The sequence below is a fragment of the Zonotrichia leucophrys genome, chromosome 2 (assembly GCF_028769735.1).
Source record: "Zonotrichia leucophrys gambelii isolate GWCS_2022_RI chromosome 2, RI_Zleu_2.0, whole genome shotgun sequence".
Taxonomy (NCBI): domain Eukaryota; kingdom Metazoa; phylum Chordata; class Aves; order Passeriformes; family Passerellidae; genus Zonotrichia; species Zonotrichia leucophrys.
This window is the reverse complement of record NC_088171.1, coordinates 107961802-107986404: the sequence shown is the minus strand read 5'-3', so window position 1 is coordinate 107986404 and position 24603 is coordinate 107961802. Positions and strand designations below refer to the sequence as shown.

The window sequence follows — 24603 nt, the reverse complement described above, 5'->3', positions numbered from 1 at the left end:
ATGCTTTAATTAGGGTGCTAAGATCAGGATGCTACCCTGCTAACTGATGGTTCTTGGTTTCACAGCACCTGCTCTTTGAAGTGCTCATGTCATCTCAGTCTCTGCTACCCTAGCATCTTACTGATAAACAGCTCCCACAGCTGTAAGATGGCATGGTAGCAAAAAACCCCTAAATTTAGGGAAAAAGATAAAAAATCTGCATACAAAATCCTAGGGTTTCATTCTCCAAACTAGTAAATCCTTTCCAATAAATGCTATGTTTAGCTTTTCCCACACAGGAAGCAGGGTTGTGATATTTTCTTGGGCCCCCATGGCCGAGAATGAATCTGACTCCATGTTCTTAGAAGGCTAATTTATTATTTTATGATATTATATTAAAGAATACTATACTAAAACTATACTAAAGACTAGAGAAAGGATACTTACAGAAGGCTACAAAGAATAATAATGAATCTCACGACTCTCTCTCCAGAGTCCGACACAGCCTGACTGTGATTGGTCATTAAAATAATTCACATGAAACCAATCAAACAATGAATGAAACAATCATCTGTTGGATAAACAATCTCCAAACCACATTCCAAAGCAGGAAAACACAGGAGAAGCAAATGAGATAATATTGTTTTTCTCTGAGGCCTCTCAGCTTCCCAGGAGAAGAATCCAGGGCAAAGAGGATTTTTCAGAAAATATGATGGTGACATAAGGTGCTACTGAAGTGGGGGTGGAGCAGCCTCTAACTTAACATTGTAAAACTTTGAAAAGTTTTACCCTGGATCCAGGCTGGTTGCCCTCTATATTTGCAAGAATCATTCACTGGCTTTTGAAACACCAGCTGACCTGTCCAGCATATCTGGTGGGAAAAACAGAGGTGTCAATTCAGAAAAAGAAGGCCAAGCCAAAAAATAAGGATAAGATATCAAGTAGTTTTCTAAAAGTGTGAGTAGAAACTCAGGAAAAGAGTATGAAATTAAATGTTAGGTCTGTTATCTATGCTGTAAGGATCTCCCTCTGCAGTACAGAAGCGTAGAATTTGTTCCTATTACAAGAGTTGAGGAATCAGGACATGTGGACAGGTATGTTTCACACCATAAGTGTGGCAGTAGTGGTTATGAGAAGACCAGGCACAGCACAATTTTAAAATTATTTATTTCTTTAATTTTTTTTCCTTCCAGTGAGATGTAATTGCCTTATTACATTTGTTGCCAACTTCAAAACACATTCACAGCTATCCTTTTTAACTCCTACAAGCGGGATATTTTGTTACACTTGTTCTTTATAAAGTGGTAAGCTAAAAATGAGGCTTTTTTGTAATTATAGCTTATTTCAAGAAAGGATGTTTTGGGGGTTTGTTTTGGTTTTTTTAAATTCCTCTACCCTGCTGAAATCTGAAGTAAAAGGGAAAAATAACTTGTGTAGCAATCTGGAGTTAGTACTGCTACAAAGCATTATTAAAGCAGAACTACCAAACCAAAACACCTAGTTTTGTAAAATTAGAGTGGTACCACATTTGTCATGGGTGTTTTTCTCTCCCTGAAGAAGTGCTTGGTCTTCTAAATGAAGCTGAACCTTATCCTCCTGGAATTATTTTTTTTAAATTGCCACAGTGTCAGAACAATTTATTTGTAAGATTTTGAGCAAAATAGATTTTCATTGCAGAAATAGCTGTTTGGTACAACACTTACCATAAAAAACAGTGACAGAGGTACAGGTCCTGGATCTTATTATGATAGCAACAGCACTAGCTTTGTCCTCAGCATTGCCTGTTTGGCTTCATCTCAGCCTTCTAACAGGAAAACATGACTGCATTTAGGAATCTTAGACCAGAACTGGTGTTGGAAATGTACCTGCTGGCCTTTAGGTTTGTTTTGGGCAGCATTTTATTGTCTTTTTCTATAAGGAATAAATTGAATATTGATTGAAACAAATTCTTCTTAAGCTAACCAGTACATACTTCAAACTCCAATGCCACAGATGCCACTTTGAAAAAATCTCTTCCTATGGACTTTAAAATCCCATGCTTAGTACTTCTGAAAATGCTGAATGCAAACTTTTCTATGCCTATAATGCTAGTGCAGAAATGAAAGTTAATTGGAAATAATGTCTCTAATAAAGGAAACTGAAAAATCACTTACTCTTCTACAGAGCAGAAGACATTTTTGTCGTCTTTTTTGCTGACATATCAATGCACTGCAATAATGCCTTCCAGAGGTATTTTGCATCTATTTTTCACATGAAAAATCAGGAAGAGCATTATTTGCAGTTGTTACTTGGAAAGCACCAATGTAGCAGGAGTTAGAAAAGGAATCCAGTGAATTTCACTGCTGGTCTGTGAAAGTAATTTTTTGTTTTCCTAACTCTGTAAAGGGTGAAGACTACTTTCATTATTGCACCCATGTGTGTTTCTGGTGATAACCAGAATCCAAGCCAGGAATCTGTATTGAAAACTCTGTAACACTGCTTACTGTCATTTTGTCAAAGTGCTATGTTGGCTTGCAGGTCCAACTTCAGAAAAAGGCTTACTTTCCCCAGAAACATAGAGGATTTGCCAGTCTATTATGGTATTCAGAATTTTTGCATTTCAACAGAATGGATGGATTAGGAAGTTATGGGGGCCACCATGCTGAGTAGGTGCTGCTGCTGCTTATATGTTTTTAAGGGCTCCAACCCAAATTTCCAAATGAGTGTGTGCACCAGATATTGATACTCTCAAAGTGGATGCTTTCTGTCTTCAGTAATGGAAAGGGATCCTAGAGTGAATTAAAATGAGGATCAGTATTCCAAAATACTTGGAAAGTCATTCAAGTACGTCCAGGTTTTTTTTAGACAAGCTGGAGCAGAGTGAAAGGGAAACAATTTGGACTGTTTTGCTTTAGTTGCCTAACATGATTAAAGCTGTAACATAGGCAAGGGCTTTTGCAGATTTTTAAATGAGACAGCTGGTTGTATAGAGACATTGAGAGAATCAGAGAAGGTCATCCTGCCGTCTTGGAGTAAAATTTTACATGGCCTTGTCTTTGCTAGGATTTTCCTTCATGTTTTCCAATTCCACTGAGCAACTGCTGTTCACTGGGTTAAAAGAACCATTTAAGTCACATCTCACTCTTAGGCTGCTCCGTGTCTCTGGTTACACAGAACTTTGTAACATGTAACTTAAGCCTGTGTCAAGTGCTTGGTAACTCTTCCTAGACGTGCCAGATATGAATGGATATGAAACTTTATGCAGAAGTGTGAGTCTTCACATAAGCTAGAACCAAAAACCTTATAAATAATATGCTAATTTACATGGGCATATATAGAATTTTCCTTTACTTTGTGTGTAATTCATACATTTCTGTTTATTTCATTGAATATTATATAATGCTCTCATTGCAGAATTATTTCTATTTAAGACATTGTATGTCTTCAAAGCTCTTCCAACAGCTATGAGGCCAAACAATAAACCTCAGTTTTAATTCTTATTGTGCATCAGTTATCTAAAACGTTCATGTGCATCAGTTATCTCAAAGTTTCATGTTAAAATGAAGCTCTACTATGCAAACTGTAGACTATACCAGGGTTTTTAAAATTATTTTTCTTATTAATGCGTATTCTGTTATGAGACCCTTGGTTTTATTTTATTTTTTAGGCAGCTTCTGCAAGGTAGTTTTCTTATCTCACATCTGTGTGTTCCTCATGGCACTTTATAACAAAGAGAAACATTAAGCTTAAATGAACATCTCCAGGTAGCCTAGCAACAGGATATGATTAATAATACCTTTCACCTAACTGTATGCAGATAAATGTCTGAAAGTGAAAGCAAATTCAGAATTGGCTGGCCAGAGCCTGGCAGTGCAGTGAGAGAGAAAAGGCAATACGATAATATCTTGTGATCTCTGTTGAAAAAAGGAGAGAAAGTAAAAGATATATTTAGTGGGCTATATCTGCCTTATGTAGTAAAATACAGAGCATAATGGATTTTGTTAATAATAATTGAATGGTGAACAAAGAAAAAGTATAAATGCCCTTGCTTCTCATTATTGGTTATCATCACTAATTCACCAGCCATGCTTTTTCATATGTGAGAGATCAGAAACAATCAAGAGTAATTACTGGGCCATCACAGCTAAAATGAAATGTAGTATAAATGAAATGTAGTATAATTTAATATAGAGTTAATGGCTTTATAGTACCATACCAAGATTTTTGGGCCTGAAATGGACTTTTGTATTGAGTGCTGTACTTAAAAAATATACAAAACACTGGATATGGCATTAAGCTTGTAATTACAGTTTTCTAGCAGAGAAAAGAAGGAGAAGCTGCAATGGATGTTTTGTCTTAAATGGCACTGCATTTATTAGCTTTTCCTTAAAATTTCACGTGTGTAGATATACAAAAATAAGAACTGAATTTTCTCTATGCATATTTGAATGTTATGTATTTATAAAATGTTGGAGACATTTACTTTTCAAGTACTCAAAAGGTGTTAGAGTATGACTTGGCCACACAAGCTTAATTCTTTCACATTTTGTATTCATTCGGTATAAAGAAGAGGCACAGTGGGAGTAGAGCGAATATGAGATTCATTGTATGCTCATTTTATAATAGTGGGAAATTGCTGTTTGTATAGGAATAAAATGGAGTAATGTATTTGTGTGCTGAATGTAGAAGAACTAGTTATCTTGAGACAATCCCATGGACTGGCATAATGTCATAAACATTTTCCTTTGGAGATGAAACAGCCTATTACAATGCAGAAGCACAGACTTCTGTCCTGTGCTTTAAAACCTGCCGAACCTGCCTTTTCTCAGTTTTCAAATTACCTAATTATACTGGTCATGCCCTGTCTCCTGTGTGAAATCCATCGAGATCTTTATTTCCATTCATCAGAAGGTAAGTATTTATATTTGCTGCTCAGTGACAATGTGAACCTTTCAGAGTGGCGCAGAAGTTGTAGGGGAGGGGCTGTGAAAGGTTAGCTGCTGACTGTGCTCCTTGTAGCTGTCCTGATGCATTTTCATGGGCTAACATCCATCAGCAAACATTTTGGTTTTCACTTATTTTTTCCTTTACACAGTCTAATGCTTTAGTGTCTGGTAGTATTCCAGGTTTTGTTGCCAAAACAGAGAGGGCAGATTTTTGCATTTAATAGGCAATTCCCCTGTTTGTTCACAGTTGGTAGCCTACTGTTAAAGTGTGGTGGGTGTTTTGATTTAGCAAGGATGTCTGTTTAAGTCCAGCTCCTTTCAAAAGAAAATTTGCTTTTGTTTTGCTGAACACTGCTTTTTTCTCTAACCACTGCCACCTGAACTTACTACACAAAGATCTTGGTGTAGGTGTGTTATGGCATTTTATGGTGTAGCAGGGGTTCTCTGACTCATCCTTCTGAGGCTCGTCCCTCATTACCTGCTGCAACATATCCCTCCTGCAACATATCAGGCCTCAGTATTTGGCTTTGGCTAGAGCTGAGATTATTCTCCGTTGGAAAACTGCTTCTGTAAGATTCCCCCTGCCTCCTTTCTCCTCAGTCATCACCTGGATTGGTACCACCTGCTACATCTCCTCTTAACCCTTGTGAATATATCACTTAGTGGGATGACACAAGCATGAAAACATGCCTTTAGCTTTCTTTTTTTGTTTAGATAAGCACCAAACCCATCATTTTTGATGGATTCCTCTAACATGTCTCTCTAGTATAAGCAGAAAGAGTTTCTGTTTAGGAAACAAATGCCATCCTTACTTTTGAGATCCAAGATTCCTCATTTTGAAATCACCGTAAGTTGTGCCACTGATTTACCTGAGATTTACCTGTGGGCACTCTTTAATTCTGGTTTTGCTGAATGAAATCTCTGACCTGTCTGCTTGCAACCTATCCTAACTAACTGGTTATGCAAACAGCTTTTGGTGCCTTTACTTCTTTAAAAGTGCATTCAGCAAAGAAGGTTCACAGAACTAGTTTGACTGGTATCTGGGATAATTATTTATTTTCTGAGAATTACAGCTTCTAATCAGTATAAGATATTCATGCAGCTGTTTCTCAGCTTTACTGACCTTCTAGCTTGAGTCAGCTGTGTTTGCTTTAGGTCTTTTGCCCTTAAATATATTTTTTAGGTTTTTGGTTGAAAATGACCCAGCATGAAAAGAGTGAAAATAAAATGCCCCTTTCATCCTGTGCTGCAGTTTTAGCCTATCATTTATTTATGTGATATCACATTTTTAGCTCAAATAAGAGGGACTTTCATAGGAGTTCTGTAAACTTAAATGAGTTCAGAAGTGATTGTTTTCAGGCAAATTTCATTTTCCAACCAGTCAATTTTAAAATGGAGTATAAGTAACAAAACAGCTGTGCGCTGCAATTTTGCAAATGCATAAGATTTTTTTGTATAATGCAGCTCTGAAACATAGTACATCTGAACAAGCAAAAGAGTTCTGCAATTAAAAATTACTGTTGTTTAAAAAAAGATAGCCAGATTTGAAATTTTTTATGCAAGATTCTTCTCCAGAAGCAGTGGTATTTGTAAAGCTGGGTGCAATAACAATAAATGGAAGAAAGTGTAATTAAATTCTGTGCCCCCTGAATAATTAGTAATTAAATAGTGCTCACATGTTCATTACACATTACCTAGTTGAAATCTTCAGAAGTCATGTATGACCTGGAATATCTGTCTCTTTTGTAACTCACCTGAGAAAGTGCTGTAAACCTTACTTTCATTTTGAGGCACAGTGATGTGTGTGAAGCTGCATCCTTTACCTCTTTTTCTATGAATCATTTGTATGAGTCTTTTTCTCTTACAGTACTGAAAAGAGTAAGGAGACCTATTTGGCTGAGAAGTGCTGAGGGAATTATGAGTGGGATTTCTTGCATTATCAGTGCGTGTATGTGTGTTTGGCCCTCTCTGCCCTCTACCTCAGCTGCCAAAACACATTACAGTGTGTATCTCTGACTAAGCACTGAAGTGCTCTGTACTTCCATGAGTGAAAGAGGCATCCCTGTGTTTCAATTAGCAGCTGCTGTATTGCAAAATGCCCTCAAGATCCCCAGGCTGTTGAAGGAATTGCACCAGCACTTCCTAAATTGCTTGTTACCAGTTAGCATGACTCCACAAGCCATGTGTCTTAAATAGCAGGAAACAGAATTAGAGCTGCTTCTCTCTTTAAAATCTGTTCAAGGGTCTCCTGATCTATTTGGTGCTGTAACACTCATGATGCAATCATTAATCTTACTATTTTCATTCTTATGGAGGTCAATGACATTCACAGAAGTCTGAGCAAATCCATTTTGTTCACTGAACCCTATTCTACATATCCACAGTGTTCCTGGATGGCCTCACAGAATCTTCAGTTTCACAGATGTCTGAAAGGTTAAATGTTCTTTTTTTCTTTTCCCTTGGAATAGGCAGAAGTGGCTTATTTAATAAAACAAAAGGGAAGGAAAAAAAGGAGAGTAAACACAGTGATTCAAATTGCTTCTGCATCCAATTCAGGCTGAACATTGCTGTTCCTCTTTTGTCACTGCTGTTTCATCAGCATTTGCTTTAATATTCCTGATTTCAACTGTGCCCACACTGTGTTCCCTTTTATTTGGCTGCATTTTCTTCTGGAGCAGTCTCTATCACGATTATTTTTAACATGAATTTTTTAATGTCTTATTATTAAGAATCACATCTCTTTTGACTTTTCCTGTTCACTTTTCTTTCTCCTTTTACCTCCCCTACTGTGTTCATGCTTTTCTTTTGCTGAACACTTTCAGATATTTGCTGTTGTTTCTGAAAATCCAGATTTAGGTCAGGGACTCTAACTGACCTATGACAGTATCTATCATCTTTCCACTATTGAGAGGAGAAGCTACTTTTTCATGTGAAACTGAATTGGCAGATGTTGTTACCCTTTCAGCTGCTAACTCTTTATTTATTTTATTTATTTTTCCTTGCCCTCTTGTGAAGCAGCATCATGGCATTATAGCGCAGTAATGGTGGGTTGCTTTTGTCTTGGACTATTGGAATGGGTTTGGGAATTTGAGCAAGGTTGATTTTGTGGGCGTTTTTTCTGAGGTGGCTTGTGTTTTGCTGGCTTGAGGAAAATATACCTAAGGAAAAATGTTGCAGGGACACTCGGTAAGTCTCAGTGTGTAATGGGACTTGAAAAATGAACATATAAAAAAATACATATTAAACAAAAGCATATAAAAATGCAGTTCCTAGCTATCACACCCAAAGTTTCTGTGGACAAAATTGACTTGACTATTTAAAACAGAGTTTGCCGTTCCTTTACTTTTGATTTTTTGGTGAGTAAAGAACCTCTACTTGATCTGCAGTGTACTGAGTAACATCTCAAACCATCTTTACAATTTGCTGGAGCAGAGGACAAGTCTGTGCATGTCAACTTAGTAGTTGCAAGAGAAGAGTGTAATCTCTTACAAAAGATCCTCCAGGGAATGGGAAAAAACAAAGCTCAGGAACCAAATAGCAAATAATAAAGAGAATGAAGAATACAAATGAATGCTTATCAAGCAGCATAACAAAAAAAAAGCACAAACCTTGTGCAAAGCCAGGTTTGGAACTCAGAGCCCCTCAGTGGCACCAATATCTTATATTCTTACTTCCTCCATCTGCAGGATGTAGGGCCTCAGAGCTGAAAAATGAGGCTTGTGATTTACTGTGGCTGATTGGTTTTTTCCTTCTGTGAAGCTTGTGCTTAGCTTGTGAACCTTGAGTAGACCCTGAAGTCAAGAGGGACTTTTCATGTGGTTAAAGCTAAGGGAGTGCTGAAGTGCTCTGGCTGGCTGATTTGTAGTGCTGGCTGCAGAACTGAATTTTAGCGCACACACTTTATTGTGGTCAGAAGAGGCAGATTTGGGATCAAAATTTGCTATACCTTGTGTTCTGTTTCTGTTCCTAATTCATTTGTGTTTCTACTTCTTTCCACAAACCTTATCCTTACTGTGCACATGTTTCTTTTTCCATGTCAGGGTCCATTTTTGAGAGTGTTTTGTGACTATAACTGGAAGAGCCAGTGAAATTAGAACCATAAAAAGTGGGCAAATGATAAGTGCATTGCAGGGTTGAGTAAAGAAGATTATTTTCCTCAGCTTTAATAATGGTACCATAAGCAATAAGACAAATAGGCTTAGAGAGGATAAATCTAGCCAGATTGCTTTTTTTGCCTTTCTGATAAGATTACAAAATAAGCAGATGAAAGGCAAGTGGTATAATACATGCATTTTAGTAAACCTTTTGATACCATCTTGCCAAAGCACACACAAATAACTAATACATGTTGGCTTGGATAGAAACATGATCATACAGACTGTAGATGAGTTGCAGGACTATAAATAATGAGCAGTGATGACTGGTGATGAATTGAGGCAGGGTGAATTGTACTAATGAGGCTCTGCAGAGGTCAGGACTTATGCTCAAGGTTTTATTCTTTAATATCTTTATTACAGCATCTTTTCAGCCTGCTGTTGATGAGGCAGATAAGTAAAATATTGATACCTAGTAGGATTGACCTCAGACAGAAGACAAAAAATTAATATTTATTAGAAATGCTTAGACCTTAGAAGTAGTGAAGTTAAAGAACACTTTCTTTCAAAATTATTATTTCAAGAGAAAAGACTTAATTTGCCCTAGTGCTGACAACCACAGAAAGGTGAAGTGAAACTGGGTGACTGAGGAGTAGCAGCAGTGTTCAGCTGGATTTCAGGAATCTTTAACTTAAAGGGATTTTAGTTTTCTGTTGAAGATGAGTTTCAAGCAGTGGAATGATTTCCTAAAGAAAGCTCCTCAAAGCTCTGCTGCTTGAAGTATCACATTGTGTACTGGGGGAAAGAAGCAACATAACATGCCATTTAAAGAAAGATAGTGTGAGAAATTTCTGTCTCTGTAGTCTTTTCTACAGGTCTAAACCCCAGATAGCTGCCCAACAGTGTCTTACATGTAGCAAATGGTACCTCCACCCCCAGCTCCCACCCCAAGTGGTCCTGTCCTTCCAAGGGACTTTGAGGCCACTGGATGTGACACCCAATATCAGAGCCAGGTATTTGGGGGTCATTCCCTGGTGTTTACACCTTGTTTCTTGTAGACATGGGATGAAACAGAAAATGGCAGCATGCAGTCAGTATTTCATACATGCTGCCCGCAGCATGGCAGAAGTGCTCAGATTTGATGACCAGGTAGTAGTGCAGGCTGAGTAACCAGGTTTGGAGTGTTGTTGCTCAAAGATGTTGACAACAAAAATGCAGCAGAATGTCTAAGAAGTGAGCCTGTACTAAAGGCCATCAAAGCAGCCAGAAATGGACTACGCCTGCTACAAATTCTTTTGTCAAGTTATTTTCAGTGAAATATGCTTTTCTTGTAGAAGTCAGAATTGCTGGAAAAACTTTTGGGGTTCTTTTGACAGATTGCCACCAAGTGTTGAAATAATGGTTTCAGCTTTTCTGAACTTGTTTGTATCTCCAAACTATTGTAAAGCATGACTTAAGATGAACACAAGTGGTCTACATAAAAGTCTATGTGAATCATTCAATGGTACAATAATCACTAATAGCACTTTTCACCTAAATCTATGCAATGCAAGGTCATCACTTGTATCTAAATAACTGTATGAAACTGCAGCTGATGTGTCATGAAATAACGGAAATTAAAATTTACAATAAAAATATTAATAAAGTTGTTGTATGGGATGCTGTGGAAATACACTTTTTAAAATTTCTTCTTATTTTCTGTGCCCAGAAACCAATGTGTTTTAAGTTGCCTCTGTGGATGAAAATAGTGCATTTCAACTAGTTCTGAAATTACTGTTTTACTTACATGGGCCTATAGACTATGTTCTCTATGGATTGGGAATTAAATAAGGATATCAAAGGATATAACAATAGCAATATTTTATCCTGAATTTACAAGAAGAAAAAAATGCAAACCAGTTGCTGCAGAAATCAGAACTCATAAAGGCAGCCTTTCCATTCCCTAAGCTTCTTGTGGAAGTGCTATGTTTATTATTACGAAATTCATCAAACTAATTCAGTTATCCATTTCTTGTGGCAGTTGTGATATGTATATCCGCCTGAATAACAAATGCGAATTCTGTGTGCTGGCAGTAAGCAATTAATAGCACTTCTGTACTAAAAGTTTGGGAAACATGGTTGATAACTTTTCTCTAATGATGAAATGTTGCAGGTTCTTTCTGCCACTTCTCGTAATTAAGCCTGTGTGAGATGTAATTAAGCCCCATTATATGTGTCTCGTGCTGCTGCTGCTACTTGTCTTCTTAAATCTAAATCCAAGCTAAAAGAAAAACAAAACTGTTTTCCTCCACATTTTTTAGGTTCAGTTGGAGCAGACTTAGCATAAATGATAATGAAATTAATCAGATGTGAAAATATATCTTTAGTCTTGTGTGTAGCTTGAATTTAGAAAAAGGGAAAAATACCATTATTAAATGATGTGAATTGCATACAGATTGTGCATCACTGTGATGCCACAAAGAAACTAAATTATTAGTTTGCAAGACTGGCAGGCGGTGGCAACTTGGCTGTATTTGAAGTGTATCTGGTAGTACCATGCACTTCTACAATTTTGGCTGCGAAATTATTTGTTTTGTGATAATTTACATTGGCCTCATCAGAAGCAGTTGTTCCTTGACTTTGTAATGCAAACGACTTGATGCCTAATCCAGTAAATTAGCATGAACATTTTACTTTATTTTTGATGGATATTAAACCCATTGTCATCCACTGTCATACCAATGGCAGACAGTAACTGATGCAGTCCTGTTGTACATCTTACCCTTGCATCCTTTGGAGTTAAGGAGAAAATTACTACCATTGCTACCATCACCATTACTACTATCAGCAACAAACAAATTTGTTTCTCATAATGCTGTTCAGCAAAGGTAGTCCTGTATTTATAGTTTCTGAAGAAACTGAAGTATACAATAATGCACAGACTGGTTCTTTACCTCTTTTAGGCTAGAGGGGATTGTGAATGAGGCGCCATTTGAGAGCAGCTGGAGTTGTGGAGTTGTACAATGGCTAGTGGGCAGTGTGCCTGTTTCCTTGAGCAAGCTTTGGAAAAAGTCTTCCCAGTTTGGTGTTACGTAAAAGGAACTGCCTGTGTTCATTTTGGTCTTGGCTCCAACAGCAGGAAATCATATTTCTTAAACTTTTTTATGATATTTCTACGAGAGCAAATCGAATATCTTTATATGTTAGTGGAGAGCCAAATCTAGCTTTAGTCCACAGCCTTAAGGAGTGTTAGATTCCAGATTACACCTTTCATCAGGAAGGTGCCTTATTTCCTGGAAATCTTTGAAGTATCCTTCTTTGCAGAAGACACTGCAGAGCCTGGCCAGATGGGGCATGTCTCATTCAGGACCACAAGCTGTGCTTTCCTAGGTAAATCTGAATGTCTCATGACCTGGATCTTGTGGTGGTCATCAGCCCATTTGCCTGTAGTACATCATCTTCCCTAATATTGAACCAGGTCTGGAAGTGACAAGTTTATGAGGCAAGAAGCAGGCTTTGCTAAAGCAAAGAAGAGTTTATTCAGAAAAGAGGAAACGTTATCTATAAACAAGCTATGTGAATGCTTAGTTAAGAGTAGGTCACCTGTCTTCTGCAGCAGGAGAATTAATAAATGCATAATAAATAATACATGTCCTTGTTGCAGACCACTGTTGGTATGACTTAGAACCTGGCTTTTCAGTATCCCCAGCCCACTCTGATCACTTGTTCCTGTGGTAACTCACTTCCTGATCACTTAGGCTGTAATACAAGGACTAACAAGCCCATGTGGTATGTATAACACTTCTTCTAAAACTAAAATAGTAATATTCAAATGCTCAGTGATTCCATAGCATCTGTCACGTAGTGCCCCTAGCCACACTGTCTGGTAAGTGCTTAAAAATAGTATTGGAAATGTGTTTTATCAGGAAGCCACTAGATATACAGATTTACCATGATTCATTCCAAGCTATGAGATGAGGCTATAGGATAAACAATGCAATAAAATGGGAATAATCAGGTCAGTTTAGACCACTGACAGATAGAAGCATGCAGCTCAAAAATAAACTATTCTACAGAAAGATTATTTGGGGATAATACTAAATACTGCTTTATTCATTCATATATAGTAAAATCTACTTTAGCAATGGGAACGGAGTTAAAATGACACAGACTAATATTTGAGATGATAATTGAACTTCCACTGCAGTCAGTTTAGTTGTCTCTTTGGTGCTTTTTCTTTTTGAATACTTATTTGTCCCAGAAATTAGAGAACAGAAAGAAACAGGCAAGATGCTGTATTTTTCTTCCATTCTCCTAAGTAGTTTTTACTTTCCTCATGTTGGTGTTTTTCTCTTGAATCCTGCAGCAGCAGCCATCCTCAGCTCAATAACTGCATCTCTGCCTACACCTCTCCCATCCTTTTCTTGTGTGGCTCTAGCCCACTTCCTCACATCCCTGCCTCACAAATTTCCAGTTTTCACAGAAATCTGACCCAAGGTAGCACAGCTGTGCTGTATCAGCCCTTGGCTTGGGATCACATGCAGCTGGACCCCAAGGAGGAAGGGTACAGTACTTATGGCAGAAAAACATCTTTTCAGGCCATGATTGTCCTGTTACTAAAATCCAAGTAAGCACAGAGCCCTAGAGCAAGTCAGGGATCTTTGTGACAAAACATTCTCCTTCAGAAGGAAGTGTTGATCCAGTGCAACTGCAGAACAGTGTGTGGGAAAGAAAATTTCAAATGAATTTTCTATTTAAATTCATTTCTTTGGAGAGCTCTGCTGACATTATTGTTTTGACATCTTCTGAATAAAAGAATCCTTTCTTAGTTATTCTGAATTTGTCAGAGTTTGCAGCCTAAGTAAAAGGACAACATGTTTTGAAATTATTTTGAAGATTCAGCTAGTCAAAAGAGTAAAAAGTACTCTTTGGTTGTAAAGTCATCCTAATCTTACACGCTTCTTCCTGATTTCAAGTAGAGAAGTTTTTGAAAAACCCCAAATATTTTCCAAAGGTAGGAGAAGTGTTTCATAGCTCTCAAAGTAACTGATAATTAGCAACATTCTTGATAATAATGCTATTTTTCAAAAATAAACAAAGACATTGAATCTGTATTTTTGTCTAGCAGATGACAAGGGGACTAGAGATAAAAATTTCTGCTACTTTAAAGAGAAAGGAGGAGGATAAGGCGCATATATGCAAACCAGGAGCTCAGAAAAAGAATCTTTCTTAGGATGATCCTGAAAAGACGAAAGGCCAGCCATGGCTGTGTTCATTTTCATATTATAGCTTCATCCCAGAGCATTTCTCTGCAGCATCTTGTTTTCCTTTATGGCCTTGAGTATTTTTTCTCTTTTTGCAAATTAAGTTATCCTTTCAGACTTCATTACATAAAGAAGAAGACAACTAACACAGAGAAAACTGGATTACCTGCACCTGTTTATGATACAGAGACTGAAAACTGGGAAGATAGAAATAGCCAAAAGAAAGATCAGCAGATTTTTGTCCAGTCATGCCTGGTGTTCCCACCCAAAGGGTAATAGGGGTTTGTCTATGCTGGGCTGACCCAGCAATAACTTAACACAATGTCTAAAGTTGCCATCCTTTCAGGGAAAAAGCAAACCTTTTGTGGGCCCATGAACATTATTTGATCTGTGTTAGATTATGAAGAAAGTCTATATAGAATGCATATGAGATCCTAGACAGGGCTGTGGTGTATATCGTGCCTGCCTAGAGAACTTTGTGTTTACACATGTTTGTTTCTTGAAAATATATTCTGTTTCTGGTACCTTTTCCAAATTAAAAAAAAATTACTTATTTTTCCAGATGTCTTCAAAATCAATAAAATATATTTTTAGTCACTAAAAGCTGCAAAGGCGTACACCTTCAGTGGAAAAATATATTCATTTTATTACTTTTAGGAGAGTTACCAATCCAGCTGCATTCTAGGGAAGTTTAGAGGCTGGTTGTTAAAGCCATCCTCCTGTTTTTGCAGTCTATGTACATTGAAAGCTACCTATCAAAGAATCTGCCTCTTAAGATGGAGATGTGTTTATGCTAATGCAATTTACTTGTATTTAAAATAAACCGAAAGGAATTTTTATTGTGATTTGATAAGAGTATTTCCTTGGAAAGGTGTGCCTTAAAGGTCAAGTGCAAGAGCATGTTTTGGAAGAAACTAGAATCATTTGCATTAGCATCAAGATAATTTCTTACCATAGCTTCTGTGCCCTCTGTACCCTTTTTGAACTTGGTTACCTGTAAAGCACTTATTCCTGATATTATCTCATGTTCTTTCTACTTCTGGTCCAAAAATTCTGTCCCAAGGAGTGATATCCTCAGGACTGTGTCAGAGAGCATGGGTCAGGCTGCTCAGACTGATGCAGGGGGCCATGCGTGGTGAAAGGCATTTCATGCTCTGGTTTCCTTCTCCTCTGTGTCACAAAATTCCTGAGGTTGGACTCCTGTTTAATGTTTCTGTGCTGGCTTTCTGCCAGGTAAAGGGATTAGATGTAATTGTTTTGGGTTGGTGCTGATGAAGGGAAAGGTACAAAAGGAGGGCAAAATCAACATTTGAGTGCTGGGGCAGGAGGCTTGTGATTCTCCTTCACGGCTGGTGCCCGGTTAACAAAGTTCAGGGGAGCACAGGCTGACCTGATGGGGTGGGCAGACCTTCAGAATCCACTGTCCACACATCCTTCATCTGTGTCTGCGTTTGAAAGGCTCTGTGTATGTCCCAAAGCCTCACCCACGTCAGTAGCAGTGCATCCAGGACAGATGTCACCCTGCATCCCATATCTTGTCCCTTGGAAGAAAAGAAGAAATTGTCCAAACCAGGTCTGCATTTCTCCCCATCAACATCCACTTGCAAACTCAAAACTAGGAAATCTGCTGAGCCCATTGTCCAGAAATGTCATGAAATTATTAGGAAATTATTGAAACCATCCTGGATTTTTTTATTTAATATGTCCAGTCCTTCTTATAAGAAAGAGGAAAACTTTGATTTTATTTTTATATGTGTACTCTGGGATTGTAATGTACAGGTCTCTATCTGCCTCCAATGGCTGAAGCTGCAGTTAATAAATATGCTTTAAGGTAACAGAGGTGGATTTCTTTTGTTGAAAATCTCTCTCTGGAACACCATTTTTTCTATTACATGTTCCTTTGATGATGACTTGTCCCCATGGCATCACATTGGAGAAGCAACATCCTAAAATTCTTATACTGGGTGAAGGATTTCTCCCTCAGACTAGTAAAAATGACAGCATTTTTTCCCCTTCATCAAATTGACCTCTTTCTCCTGTATCCAAATATAACTCCTCTTGCCTTTTTGAGTTAAATTATGCACAATTACAGCAAAACACTATTCTGAATTTTGTCATGCATAGTAATTTCATGATTAGTACTTAGGTTGCCTTCACACTTGGGCATTTACAAGTTGATTAAATGCCTTGGTTACCTACTTGGGTAGCGGTTGTTAAAAACTTGCAGCTTTTTGAAGGGAGATGGATTATTGTTTCTTTCTAAAAAACTCACAGTGCCGTAGAAAAGGTATGAATGCAGGAACCTTGACTGTAGCAAAGAACCTGGGGCAGGCAGCAGTTTTTCTTCTCACTTTTGCATCTTTTTTTACAGCATTTCCCTGTCTGAGACGTGGTATACTGCTCTGTGGTTGGGCTGTAGTTGTGTTGGGCAGTGCCACTGTTCAGAGGTACCTTTGATGGGACAGGATTGAAAAGGAAGAGTGGGAATGATGAAGGGAAGAGGCACTGTCAGTGCTCCCTCTTTTTCTCACTCTGTGGTGGGAGCTGTGGTGGGATGTCCAGCTCTGCCTTTAGTACCACCATGGGCAAGTCTGTGTCAGTGCTGCAGGCACAAGCATTTAAAAGGTCAGCCTGCCAGCAGTTATAAAATCTACTCCTCTGTGAAAGTGCTGGCTCAGTTATCTGTGCCTAAGAAATCCAGGTGTAAAAGCCTGCTTTGAGGAATTCTGCATTCTACTTTCCTTATCAAGGGCTGCAACTGAGGCTTGAGAATACTTCATCCCTCCTACCTACCACCCCAGCAGGGCCATCTGTTTATTTTCTTAGGATGCTAGAAAGTGTCTCTCCTTCCCACAGAAATAAATATGTAGTCATTACTGTTTAAAAGGAGAAAACACAGAAAACAAATTGTGTATGTATGTGTATATATATAAAAATACATTAAATTAAAATAACAGTCTCAGATTTGAGAGGGCTTTATTTTAGCTTGCTGCCTTGGGTTGTTTGGTGAGCGGCATGTGGGGCTGATCTGAGATCCTTTATGTGTGCTTCCACCTTCTAGCACTGCAACCGTCTGTGTGGGGTTTGGGTTGCTTTTTTAAAATTTCTCAGCCTTTCAGTAGAATTAATATCCCTTCCACTGTCTATACAGCCTGGCATCAATATTCTATACTTTATCGTGTTTATGTGAAGTTGGCTGTCGCTGGAGACAGAAGTTCTCAAAGTGTTACTACTCCCCTTGCTGGTGTGTTGTAGCCATGGCACTCAGACACTTTGCTTTCTAGTGGCAAGCTGCTTCTTCCTATTTGAATTCATGAGGATGATTTTATGAAGAGACAGAGACAAATTTAAGAGTATAGGCTTTTTTCTCCTTTCTTATGCCGTGTGACTAATAAATTAATAGAATGGTTTTCACATGTCTCTGATTTTTGCAGACAGGGACCTCAGATGTGTAGACTCGTCAGCATAGTTTTATTTGTGGTGGAAGCTATTTAAACAGCACCATGATAACTATTTTAGCTGGTTTGTTTTTCAGAACAGTTTATTCTCTTGAATGAAAAATTCTTAAAAAGGCTTACAGACATCTGAGTAAAGATTTACTGATATTGCTGCATTAAGGAGTAATAATAATAATTAATTTTCCAAAAGTTCAAAACAGGATCTGTTCAGCATGGTAAAAGCGTGTTCTTTTCTGGCCCCATGTAACTGATGAGGTCAAGTGTTACCACTTTCAGGTAAAATCAATTTTTTAATATGCAAATACAAAAGTCTGTATGGCCCTTTTGTCTCACTGTACAACTCGTTAAAACATTAATCTGCAGAAAAGAGGTTATAAATAAGGTAGACCAGGCTTTTAGGAAAAATTGGATCTTCAGAAGGAACTTGCTGGGGTTTTGCTTCCTTTTTTTAATACATTGACAAAAAAGTTACAGAAGCAACACAGATTTGTATTTCAGGAATTCACCAGCTGCAACCCACAATGATGATTTCCTCCTGCATCTGGTGTTGCACTGAAACAGCTTTCATATGAAAAGCCATTTTTTATGTTTTCTGTTTTTATATAAGGAGGTTTCTTTTCTGCCCAGTTCTAATGGGCCGTGTGGTGCCAGACCAAAGTTCTGCTGACTACAGTTATCTATCTGGTCTGCAGCAGGTAACCAAAAGCAGATCGCAAGTGAAGAATGCAAGAAAAAAACAGTAATTCATGGTCCCTTCCCCCAGGGCTCCGCCAGTTCCACTTAGGTAATGCTCTAATGATGTTACAGAATAAATTTTCAGGGAAAAAATTATCCTTCTCCCAAAGTGGAGAAAAGCTGGTGATGTTTGTTGGAATGGCCCTAAAATGTAACAAGGCTTTAAGGAAAGGTTCAGGCAGCTGATTTTCTTTTATTTTTAAATTGAGAGGGTGGGTCTTTGTCTGAGGATAGCAGAATGGAGACCTAGTGAACCATTAAAACAGAACTAGAGTAGGAAAATGCACTTTTTGCTCATCTCTGTGAACAAGAAAAAGCCAAATGCTGAGTAACAGTGGATTGGGCTCAGAGCTTCACATCACACCTCTGGTTTATGAACATTGAATCTGAGATGCAGAATCCAATTCTTAGTCATTCATTTTCATTGTAGCAAGCCAATCCATTTCATTTAAGGTGCTTTGCCTCCTTTTGTATAGGCAGTCCAGATGAGGTGTCCTAACCACGTAGGTGCTTGGCAGGGAGCTTTTATGGTTAAAACAGGGAAAAGTAGGCGGATACTGTCACCCTCATCCTATCATCTGTCACCTCAGTACTATATCCTGCAGGATACACTGCTCTTACTCTGCTTTTTGCAGCCCATCTGTTCCTTATGCTTATTTAAGAGCATTCATATTTAAGGAATGACATTTTCATTTTATCATTAAAATATAGGTTGGCACTTTTCATTGTTTTCCTGTCTGGCTTTATATGGCATACTGGAAAAAATATTGAAGAGATCTGTGTCTGCAAAGATTTCTGTTTGATTGGGCTGCATAAGTTCTATATATATATTTTTTTTAAAGCAGCCATAAAACCCCTCAAATATTTTAAAATTAACCACCCTAAGCCTTAATGTGGCTAGTTGAAGACACTGTGGGATTGTAATCCTGAAATACAGAACTAATTTTCTTGTTTTACTTTTAAATTAGAGGATTTTTTTTTGTTAACTAGAATTGAAATGTTTCAATTATGAATAATGCCAGGAAGAACCAGCACACTTGAGTGGGTTTAATGAATTGCATGTGTTTTTGCTGCTCTGTGAATGTGTATGTGGTCGTGGAGTTTCTGAGACCTGTCACTTAATATATACAGAAATGCATGTTTTATTTATGATGTATTAATTTTAACTATCCTAGCTTTTTTGTTTTATGAGCAGGGTTTCTGCAGAGCCCTAAGATCATTTTAATATGTTCAGAAGAAATTTCCACAGACACTGAACTGCAGAGCTTTATGTCTCATGAAAGTGTAAGAGTAACATGTTTCTTGTCTACATTTATTAGCCTTAAGAAGGCACTGGATGTTTCTGTCATGACTGAGAAAATACTTAAGGGTAGTTTATTCCTTCCATTGGGTAGATGGGTCATTTGCATTTACAATCCTTGATATTTTATGTTGATTTCAACCAATATTAGGCAGTGTTGAATAGGGACAAAGAGGCAGAAATGTAACTACTGTGATAAAACTTGAGGACAGGTGCTAACAATAAAATTGTACCCTTTTTTGAGAGTAATTTAAAAGGTCAAATTGCAACTCAGAGCATCTTAGCACTGGTGTTCGTTGTTTTTAAGGAAGCAACATTTCCTTAGGAGATTTGATTTTACTTCAGTGCGTTTTATGCTGTGTACGTTAGAAAAATTTGTCTCTTTTGCCACATCCTTTTTTGGTTTATGAGCTGTTTTTTATCTTCTCTAAGGAACTGCTTACTGAAAGGCTGTATTTTAAGCCTTCAATTTAATGTTCCAGAGGAAAATAGGAGTGCTTCTGACTAAATCCCCAGTTTTACAGTAACTTGAGAGCAAACTGGCAAACTGCTATTCTAGCTAACATCATTGATTATCTTACTGCAAAGACAGTGAGTACAGCAAAGAAAACTAATGTGGTAAGGTTATGACTTCATTAGAAAAACCAGAAAATACAATTCATGCTCATTAAGTGTAAAGACAAAAAAAGCATATTTTCATTGAAGTGTTTTCATTTTTAAAAAAAATGCATAGGAGAGAACAGTATTACTTATTTTATTATTATTGCGTTGCATTATTATTATTGCATTATTTATTAATTATTCATTGTTGATGTTTTAAAAAATGACCGAGAGCTGTTTTACAGACTGAAGTGTAATTGTCAGTGTGAGATTCTCCACATGAGAAAGCAAAGATATTATATTTAAAAATAGGAAAAATGCTTTTTACAGAAGAGCAGTGAATAATTTTCAAGTGGTATCCAAAAATCTGATCATGGATCAGATTGGGATGTAGGTATATATATATATATATATATATCAGATTGTGGATGTGTGTGTGTGTATATATATACATATATATATATATATATGTGCATGGGGGTGCTACATTAGTGATAGTATGTAATGTATTAATTTATATATTATAACATAGTATAGAAAATAGATATTGTGTATTTTATATATATATTATAATAGTAATAATATAGTTTTCTTTGTTAAGAAGAGATTGTAAATCTTCAGCTTTCTCCTAAAGGAGTAGCAGTACAAATAAAGACATTGGTATCTTTTCTATGATTTCTCTAATTTCACAAATTTAAAAAGATTGAGGGATTAAAAAAAAGGATTTTTTCTTTTGGAGGGTTTCTTTGCTTTCTAAGAGCTCATTTATAAGCCAGGCTTCCCTACTTACATGTTTGGAGAAGATAGTGGAGCAGGTGAAGCTCCATGCCTGCCTTTTAGACATGTTTGCTCCAGCATGTGGGTGGGCTGTTCTGCGGCAGGAATGACTGATTTGGGGTGGGTTTCAGGGGGGGGTGAGGGATTTGTAGCAAAGGGCAAGGGTGGTTGGGCTGGCCCAGAGTTAATTCTCCCTTCTACTTTGCAGCATCACTACTCAGTGGCAGGCGGCTCTCAGAAGCAACAGCAGTTCAAGGACTGTTGAGTAATTTAAACAACCTGCCATAAAGCTAACGATGTGTCTCCCTTGAGTTATAGAAATTATAGCATTGACTTTATGCAGGAAAATACTCATCATGTTTCAGTAAATAAAGTGTATTTTAGACTAACACAGTGATTGGTGGTGGATTTTATTATTATTATTGTTGTTGTTTTTGTTGTTACTGTTTTATTATTATTACTATCATTACTGATAGATTTTGCCTGTCACTTTTGCTTTATTTTCTTTAAATAAAACAAAAAAAAACCAAACAAACAAAAAACTCCACGATGTTTCAAATACTGAGACGCAAAACTGTGTAACTCATGAAAGTGACTATGAAAGTTATTTGGAGTAGGGCTTTGTCACTAGAGGGCACTTAGTCACATAAAATTAGCCATCTTTGGGTTGGGTTGGTTTTGGGTTTGGGTTTTTTTTGTAACAGCTTCTTTCTCTAAAATATCTTCTAAAATATTTGTTGATTTTGCTGGATTTTATTATTGATTTAGGAGTATGCAAGTATAGCCATAAATATCTGTAAACCCAAGAGTATCAGGGCAGTGATCTGCAGTGAAACATTTCCTCTGGGACAGGGAATAAACAGAAGCATAATATTTCCTCTGGGACAGGGAAGCTAAAGGGAAGCTTTTTGTACAGGATTTAGCACAAAAAAACAGGCTAAAATTATGCCAAAAGGTCGCTCAATTAGTATTAATTTAATTAATAAAACCTGAAGTGGAACAAATTATCATACTTAGCAGCAGGGGTGTGTAATCACAAACACAGACACAGTTCTCAAGTATCAAAATCTCTGCTGTAAATTGACAAATGAAAAATCTCCTGTTACTGAAAACAAACAAAGCCAGAGCCCTCATTTACACACACCACTCATGAAGTACTTTAGGTAGTAGAGTGCAGTTTTATAAGTGGGTTTAGCATACTTGGCACTTCACTGTAGGCCATCTAGCTTATTATGGTGGTTTACTTTCCTGGACACCGAACCTCAGCCATTTCTGATGGGGTGCTTAAGGCTCACTGGCAGCCTGGCCACTTAGGGACATACTGGCAGCTCATGGCACACCTTTAAAGCTGTCTTTGTACTGGGAAGTTGTGCCCTTTACCTTCTGGCTCCATGGCTGTGGTAGTTTGCCATGGGACCTTTTTTCTCTGATGGATAAGCAATTCCAGTGGGCTGGAGAGCTGATGCCCCAGGGGGTGTCCCAAGAGGGTGGGGTTTGCTTTATTTTTTTGCTGGCTGTTACTGCCAATCACAGAGAGAAAGAAGGTACTCAGGGACTGCATCTACCAGGCCAGCTTAGTGCTGAGGTATGCAGAATGCCCAGTATTAATTTACACATGCTTTCAGCAAGCATGGCATGCAGTCATGGCATGTCTGTCAGCTCTGTCCTCGGCTTCTGACCAAAGCCTCCCATAGAAGGCCTTGGTCCAGTGTTACTTGGGGTTTTTTAGCTGTCTGGGCAGTCTGACAGGTTAATTATCAAAATAATCAGCTGTTGTGAGTGGGTGGAACCAGGGGTGAGTATTCCAGGTGTGAATGAGTCTGTGAATGGGAAGGGATGGTAACTGCCAGACCATTGTTGATAGAGCTTGTGAGAAGCAGAAGCAGTGACAAGGACCAAATACAGGGGAAGCACATGGTTTGTTTTATTTCTAAGCCAAACTTCATCAGATTAAGCCTTTGCTGGAAATTTAAACTTGGAAATTTAAAGAGTTTTGAAAACACATGTTCAAGTAGCTGCATATATAAATTGCCTTTTGTATTTTCCTATATCCCTTGCCCTAGATGGAGGGAATGCTACTGTGGTGCATTTTGGAAGACATGCAAGTGGCATAATAGAATTGTAACAGCTTGCCAGGATTTCCTGTGTCCCTTCTGTTCAGAATTCTAGCTCATTATCAGTGGACATGTGTACCCAGGGCTGCAGCACTGCCTTTGCACTCATGGACTTGACACCAGGTCTGACTCTCTGAATGCCATTTGCATGGCTTCTGTCCCTCCACAAATGGACATGGAAATATTTTCTATTCTCGAGGTCAGAGAAAAAGTTTAAAAGTCCAGAGGTTAGTGTGCCCTCTAGCAAAACCCAAGGGAATAGATTTCCTGTTGATTTTCTATATCTAAGGAATTTCAAGCAATGCTCTTTGGGCAGAACTGAGAATTTAAAGTTCAAGTCAGAGTCAATAACTGTGGATTATCGCTTAAGCTGAATACAAGGTCAAAACCATTGAGACAGACTTTTTCTGGGTCCCCATTCATGGTGCTGGCTGTCTGCTATGGCTTATAGGAACTTTGTCCTTGATGGTGCAGTCTTGTCTGTGTAGGCACCAAGGTCTGCCCCTCTGTAGTGTGTGCCAGGTGCTCAGATGGCCTGTATAAGTGTTTCACTACATGGATCGTATTGCAGGGCAAGGATTTACAACCTGGACTTCTTTTTTCTCTGTCTGTCATGATGAACTTCACTGCAGTACACCTCCCACCACATTTCCTGGAAAGATATGGTGAACCTCTGAATTCATGATCCCACTGAATGCTAAGAGAAATTTAAAATTGCGTTTTATGAAAACAGGATAAAATTATGCATGAAGTATATATCTGCACATTTTGTAATGGCAGTCCCTATCTAGACTGTAAGGCAGAGGAGAATAACACTTCCTACTCTTGTAATCAAAAGAAACCAGTTCCAATCAGAGTGGTAATAGCAAGTATTTAAAAAATTGGAAAGGGAAGTTTTCTCTAGTTTTGCTGCCTAAGCTTTTTACGTGGAGCAGGCAGAGGGCAGTAGGTGCTAACATTCAGGATCTCTTCTCCATAGCCCAACGCTATGGAGGCAGACCACAAGGCTGCTCCTCATCCCAGATTGTAGGTAAGCTGATTTTCCATGGAAATAGACTGGGAGCACTCACACAATCTGTTAATATAACTCAGCAACTGCAGGTGTAGCAGCTTAGAATGCTAAAATTGAGCCTCTTGGTAGGACTTAAAAACCAGCCATGAGAAGAGAGCAGGCATTGACTGGGCTTCTCCATGCAGGTACACTTTGAAGCAGACAGCTGATTTTGTCTAACGCAGCCTAGACAATTCATGTCTTGCACAGATTTTGTTTTCTGTTTTTTAAATAAATGAAGTGATAAGCATTATTTGCCATGAAAATGAATCTCTAGAAAAAGAGATTAATTTCTCCTCTAGACAGAGAAAAAACATAGGAGGATGA

General features: G+C 38.0%; 1 protein-coding gene across 5 annotated transcripts in view; it reads left to right on the top strand.

The window, feature by feature from the left end:
- Positions 1–24603, top strand: part of CHST9 (carbohydrate sulfotransferase 9) — an 86813-nt gene that overhangs the window by 32004 nt on the left and 30206 nt on the right. Inside the window, exon 1 of one of the 5 annotated variants that reach the window (XM_064703498.1) lies at positions 24357–24422. The exons of 3 other annotated variants lie outside the window; for them this stretch is intronic. The gene's annotated coding sequence lies outside the window, so the exon portion shown is untranslated. Of the gene's footprint in view, positions 1–24356; positions 24423–24603 lie in introns of those variants that run through there. One more of the 5 variants, XM_064703495.1, reaches the window with a different exon arrangement.